The sequence below is a fragment of the Solanum stenotomum genome, chromosome 7, assembly GCF_019186545.1.
Source record: "Solanum stenotomum isolate F172 chromosome 7, ASM1918654v1, whole genome shotgun sequence".
Lineage (NCBI taxonomy): Eukaryota > Viridiplantae > Streptophyta > Magnoliopsida > Solanales > Solanaceae > Solanum > Solanum stenotomum.
The window spans coordinates 57,058,644-57,066,357 of NC_064288.1; the positions used below are offsets into that span (position 1 = coordinate 57,058,644).

Genomic DNA, 7,714 nt, shown 5'->3' on the forward strand with positions numbered 1-7,714 from the left:
GTAACTTCTAGTTTTGTAGTTATATGACTTCTTAAATTTATCATAAACATGTCATAACATTTTTGTGACAATAAGATTGTTAGATGCATAAGCCATAAAGTATAACCATGGCCAAGAGCTGACTTTATTTAATTATAACAATTATAGTAGATTTTTTCCCCATAAATTAGGACATTATATATCCATTTATGATAGTACAAAGTTTGCCAACTTGACTTATTAAAGAACTGGATTATGCTGAAAGAAATTAGTAGGCTTGAGCTCAAAACTAGTGCTTAATGTTGGCATAATTGGAAAATCTTCTTGTTTGGGTACATGATGAACACCAAATGTGTACCATAATACAATATCCTTGTTCTTGATTTCCCTATCCCTGCATTATCGTAAAACAAATACTCCGGAAAGTTAGAATTAAAGAGTTGTCAGAATAGGAAAGAGACGTTGTTTTTAAAACAGACTCAAAAGAAAAGTAAGACAAACGACCTGAAACGAGAGAGTACTATATAGAATCTGTTGCGTGTATTACCTGAGGCTCCATATGGCTAATGTATCATCCCCATGGCTTTGATCAGTATATAATCCTCCTGCCCATTTCTCAGACTTGTTATAAGGTGTTACCCACACATTGTACTTGGTAAAACCTCCGCGGATTTGTGGGTAATCATCGTCACTTAACAATGGACTTGTTGCAGATCCACCTGGGATCAGACAGTAGCCTATTTCATTCCCAACCTCAGTCTTCTTGTTGGGGTTCACCACTACCATTTCAAAGGCGCTTCGTGATGAACCTAGCTGAATCCTTGCATCTGATTCTGTTTCAGCTGTTTCACTAACAACTGTCCAATAACTCTTTCTTGGTGAACTTTTATTGATCACGTGTCTAGTTTTTAAGTTATTTTTCACAAAGGAATTTTCATGACCATCTACGTCTAAATCAAGGTGATAGGTAAAGAAATGATCATGATATGCACCTAATGTGTTTTCTGCTATTAGTGTACCATACACGTCCTCTTTTATCTGGTCGTTGTGAGTATATATAGATCCCCTTACTTCAAGTAGACCAGTTAATCCAACCTGTACATGGCAATGAATTCAGGAAGAGTTGATACTTAGTGTAAGCTACGCCTAAAACATACGTTTTACTAGTCTTACTCATGAGCGTGGTTTACTTACCGTGACTTTGATGGTGCCACTTTGTTTGAATTCATAGTCAGTAATGTAATCATAATTCCCAACAGTTGATACCATTCTCACCACCAGGCTTACCTCCGGTCTAACCTTTCGTATCTGCAGCTCCAAATTTTGAAATGAAAGAGAAGTACTAATTAATACGAAAACAATTTATCAAACAAGAGCATTATATACTATACTAACTTACCTTTTTTCCGGGAATTGCATCCTCTGTATGGCGCCACATGATATCTCCGGCATAACGTTCGAATATACAAATTACTTTAGGCATTTTTCCTGGTGTACCATCTTGTGAAATGAAGTAGCCATCAATAAACTTCGCATTCTCTGGACAATCCTTTGATGGTTCAAGCTCTACAGCACATAGACCAAATCCAAATTCACCTGCATCGAAATAAGCCCTGTAGTACCATTCTTCAGTTAAATCCATGTATGGCACAAAAACTTCAGACACAAATCCTCTGTACATTATACTCCGAAATTCTCTTTTTTCAGCATCAAACATCGATGCAAGTGATATGATTATTCCCGCTCTCATGTCATACGCTACGTGGAATTTCCAATCGCCCCACCTAAAGCAAGAAAAAAACATGTCATTCTTCACCGAAAGATAGTACTCTCAAAGCCCTCCATTTCAATTTGTTTGTCTAGTTTTGACTTGACACAGAGTTTAAGAGAGTAAAGAAGACTTTTGAATATTCTGGTCTTAAACAGAAGATATATTGAAGAATGTACCAGAACGGACTAAAAAGGAAAGTAAGACAAATATACTGAAACATAGTGAGTATACTCTTTACCTCACTGTGTTTCCATCGTCTAGAGTAAAACTTGGTCCATCAGGCTGCACTATTTTTATTGAATTTGATTCATGAGATGATCTTTGCCGCTTTGATCCCATGTAATCTGTCCCAATAGCTTTAGGGACAGGAACAATCAAACGATCAATATAACTCGCGATTGTCATTTGATCAAGAAGAACAATAATTGTAATTCCTTCAATAGGTCTCATATAAAGATTAATTGTGTCATCTAAGTAATAGCAAATGACTTTAACCATTCTGTTAGTACTCTTCTTTTTCTCTCCATACCATCCAACNTTGTAAAGTAAGCATGGGGTAGCCATGTCCATTATAGATTTTATCTGATAAAATTGAAACACTCGATAAGTCTACGATGATTTCATGTGTTTTTTGATCAATTCGAGTAATAACAATAGCTTCGCGAGGTAGAGCAGGATGATCAGTGGATGATAGCCATGAAAGGACTAATTGTTTGTTTGGTTCATTTAAGCCAACATAATGAAAGGTTACATTGAGGGGAAAATAGGAATTTTTGACTATGTTTGTTACTTGAGTGAATTCAAATAGAGTGAGAGACTCCAATGGGTGGTTGTATTCAAGAGGGGAGGATGAAATAACAAAGAAGAAATAGAAGAAGAAGAGGGAAATCTTGAAGAACAAAGGCATTGTTAGTTGAGAATTTATGAATCTCAAAATTTGTTGATCCATGAAAGACATAATGCTTACCCTTTATATGGTTTAGGCATAATACACTACCCTTAACTTGGTTTAGCTGTCAGTTATGACCTTTAACTTTGGGTGTGCTCAAGTAGGTACTTAAGCTAGTATAAAATTAAACAAATAGACAAATTCATTCTATATGGGATCCTACATGACAATTTTGTGTACAAAGTGGTGTCCTACGTGTATTATATATGCCTTGTAGGATACTGTGTCTACTTGTTCAATTTTAAGTTGAAGGTATTATAGTAATTTAACATTCAAGTTAGGAGTTCATCCTTTAAGGTAGTATATATATATATATATATATATGTATAGAGAGAGAGAGAGAGAGAGAGATAGATAAATAGATAGATATTATCACGTATTTTTACCTATTGCTTCTTAACCTTTCACATTCTTTATTAAGAAAAGTTTAAATGTTTCTAAATTAATACTTTTCTATTCTTTGTTAATGGTTAATACAAGAAAAAATTGGAGAGTCCCTACCATAATAACTAGTAACCATTCTTGATTCTTCTAAGGGTCTTCTTCTAATTACTTTTAGTTGTTTTTATCTCCTATATTTTTGTCTAGCTGGTCCCCTTCAGAATAATAAACATGTGACTTGGTTTGTTTAGTATTCTTTAGTTGTTCTTTCTTTGTCCAAAACAATATATTTCAAAATATTTTCAATTTTTTTTAAATATAATTAAAAAAGGTTTTTAAAAACTTAGTTAATGAGATATTTTTATGATTTACTAGCTCTGGAATAATCAAGGAACACACATTTGAGAATACGAGGGGCTATTATCTTTCACATGATAAATTTGGGTGTTCATGGACAATGACATGAAAGAGCAAGAAAAACTAGCTGCTACTGGCTAAAGAATGAATAATAAATAGGTCATCAAATTGAGTATCTTATACTTTCCTGGCACATGTACAAACACAATAGAGAAAGTGACAATTGACTAATTTATAAGAAATCATCCAATAATATTGAGGAACTAATTATATCAAAAACAAATATTATGATTAAAAATATGTAGAAGATAAAGGTTATTAAAGAGTAAGAATTTTACAATATTTCAAGCTCTTAATATATGTGACACACGAATAAGTTATCTAGTATATAACAAAGAAGAAATAGAAGAAGAAGAGGGAAATCTTGAAGAACAAAGGCATTGTTAGTTGAGAAGTTATGAATCTCAAAATTTGTTGATCCATGAAAGACATAATGCTTACCCTTTATATGGTTTAGGCATAATACATGACCCTTAACTTGGTTCTGTCAGTTATGACCTTTAACTTTGGGTGTGCTCAAGTAGGCACTTAAGCTAGTATAAAATTAAACAAATAGACACATTTATTCTATATGGGATCCTACATGACAATTTTGTGTACAAAGTGGTGTCCTACACGTATTATATATGCCTTGTAGGATACTGTGTCTACTTGTTCAATTTTAAGTTGAGGGTATTATAGTAATTTAACATTCAAGTTAGGAGTTCATCCTTTTAAGGTAGTGTGTATGTGTGTGTGTATATATATAGAGAGAGAGAGATAAATAGATAGATATTATCACGTATTTTTACCTATTGCTTCTTAACTTTTCACATTCTTTATTCAGAAAAGTTTGAATGTTTCTATATTTATACTTTTCTATTCTTTGTTAATGGTTAATACAAGAAAAAATTGGAGAGTCCCTACTATTATAACTACTGCTACTTGTAACCTTTCTTGATTCTTCTAAGAGTCTTCTTCTAATTACTTTTAGTTGTTTTTATCTCCTATATTTTTGTCTAGCTGGTCCCCTTCAGAATAACAAACATGTGGCTTGGTTTGTTCAGTATTCTTTAGTTGTTCTTTCTTTGTCCAAACCAATATATTTCAAAATATTTTCAATTTTTTAAAAATATAACTAAAAAAAGTTTTTAAAAACTTAATTAATGAGATATTTTTATGATTTACTAGCTCTGGAATAATCAAGGAACACATATTTGAGAATATGAGGGGCTATTATCTTTCACATGATAAATTTGGGTGTTCATGGACAATGACATGAAAGAGCAAGAAAAAATAGTTGCTACTAGCTAAAGAATGAATAGTAAATAGGTCATCAAATTGAGTATCTTATACTTTACTTGCACATGTACAAACACAATAGAGAAAGTGACAATTGACTAATTTATAAGAAATCATCCAATAATATTGAGGAACTAATTATATCAAAAACAAATATTATGATTAAAAATATGTAGAAGATAAAGGTTATTAAAGAGTAAGAATTTTACAATATTTCAAGTTCTTAATATATGTGACACACGAATAAGTTATCTAGTGTATATATATATATATATATGCTTTATAGTTGTTGATTTGGTATAAACAATTTAGAACATATGTCAATTAATGGATGGACTGCAAATATACATTTATATATGTTTTATAGTTGTTGATTTGGTATAAACAATTTAGAACATCTGTCAATTAATGGATGGACTGCAAATATACATTTATATATGTTTTATAGTTGTTGATTTGGTATAAACAATTTAGAACATATGTCAATTAATGGATGGACTGCAAATATATATTTATACATGTTTTATAGTTGTTGATTTGGTATAAACAATTTAGAACATATGTCAATTAATGGATGGACTGCAAATATACATTTTCTGAGATCTATAAAAATTTCTTTAATTCTCATGTCTTATATTTGTTGATTTGATTTAAACAATTTAGAACATATGTCAATTAATGGATGGACAACAAATATATATTCTCTGAGATGCCTTCATCTCTAAAAAATTTTTAATTGTCATTGCATGTCTTAGATTTGTATGTCTTATATTTTACTCTTATATTAGAAATGGCTTGTTTCAACATGTCTGTTTTACAGGTTTAGGGGGTATTTTAGTCTTTTCAATTCTCTATTATTACTACGTGTCTTCTTGTTGTGTTTTCAATAATTCTCCGAGATGCCTTAATCAATAAAGGGTTTTTAAGAGAAAATTTTAGAAATAACAACGATAATAAATATAATAAGGATTTATAGTTATAGATTTGATAATTGTGCTTCATAACTATAGTTTCGTTTGTTATGAAGGCTGAGGTTTGTATATTTCGCTTGGAATGTACAAATAGGGTAAGTATATATACAAATTTTGTATTTATACATTTAGAATTTTTTAGAATTTTGTTTGTACACCTTGCTTGTTGTCACGACCCTAAGGGTACCCCTAGATGTAACACGGCATAACCCCGAAGGGGTCTCATACAAACCCTTAGCATATTCATAACATAAGACATGGTAATGATGCAGAAAAATTTAAAACTTTTACAATAGAAGTCTTTCCATAAAAGAAAATCATAAGAGTCTAGACCTTGTCTCATACACCATCTAAAACAATAGAGTATAATCTTAGGGACATAGCCCTTTTCATCAATAGTCTTGAAAATAGAAAATACAATAGAAAGCTAGAAATGGATAATCCGTCCTCGAACTTGAGGACTCACCAAGCTTAGGGAATAGTCAACTCAAGCTTCACTTGAAAGGAGAAATGCATCTCAACGACCAAAACCTACACTTATAAGAAAATGTAGAGAATATGGGTTAGCACAATTAATTGTACTAAGTATGGAGCCATGCATAAAAATCCTTAAAACATGCATAAAAGGGACATTTAGTTGAAATCATGCCTTTTTCAAATTTAAAAGCCATCATGCACATTTAGAGTAATTGCAAGGTCAAATCATACCATAAGCAACCCTAGGTTACCATAACCAGGCATAACTTATATTGACCTCATCCATAGTCAACACTCATATCAAAGAAACATTCATGTTCATAGTCCACAATAAAGGAATTCACTCTTACATCAATTCATATCATGCATACATAGATTCATACATTATCATGTCATAAGTAAACCATACCATAACCCCTCAATAAGTCTACTTTTGCAATGTACAGGTGAAGTCCCATACCCCACTCATAGTAAGCAATCTTACTAAGAAGTCATGGATATAGCTCATATTCATGTTCATGTTCTTATTCATGGTTCATGTCCATAGTTCATATTCTTGTTCTTGTCATATCATGGATCATGTTCTTGTCATGTAGGGAAATATAGTCTTAACCGACATAGACCATGTGAGCTACATGGAATTCGGTGTCATGAACCCACACTGAAAAGAGGTTTTCTACTTGCCTAAGGTAGAACTTACATGTTTAGATTATAGGTGGATCCACTAGCTAAGGACCTATGTGGGCACATAGTTATGGAATAAGGAGATTGCTACTAGAAACTCGGACTAACTGAGGTATAAGGTTTCCATCTCATGCTCATATCCACTCGGTGCTAAGCTTAATTCCCTTTAATATTCATGTTAAGTATTTACTTTATATTCATGTTCATGGAAGAATGCCTAGCACTCAAACCATCATAGTATCATGATAGCTCATGGATTCTTTAGGTAAGAATGACCTCTCACCCTTAGAATCCTTAGTATGTGAGTAAACATTTCACATCATGTTCATAGTGTTTCATGAGAATGACCTTTCAATCAACACAACATTAATATCATAGTCATAGTCCTTCTATGCATAGTCATGTGTAAGGGTGTAGGGGAGAAGGATCTTGCATCAATACCACCAATACACAATAGTCATAGGATCATCATTACATAGGTGAATTATGAGTTTATATAGAATATTCATCAACATATACAAACCCTAGAAATTTGCCCTTCAAGGCTATAAATCACATTCAACCCTAACTTCCTGAAATCACTACATTACATAAGGGAAATCATGATTCATTGACATAATTTATGTAAACATAATCAATTGTCAAGCTTCCGTGATCAATCAAGTCAAACCTTAGTTCACAATTTAGAAAGAAGGGGGAATCATGGGTGTCATGCCCCAAGACTACCCCCGAGACGCGGACACGGGACCTAGGACCACAAGTGATCCCAAGCTAACCCTACTGGCCTGATCATGAGCATACTAA

General features: G+C 32.5%; 1 pseudogene; it reads right to left on the reverse strand.

The window, feature by feature from the left end:
- Window positions 1-219: 219 nt before the first annotated feature.
- LOC125870086 (primary amine oxidase-like) lies at window positions 220-2,657 on the reverse strand (annotated as a pseudogene).
- Between the last annotated feature and the right edge of the window lie 5,057 nt (window positions 2,658-7,714).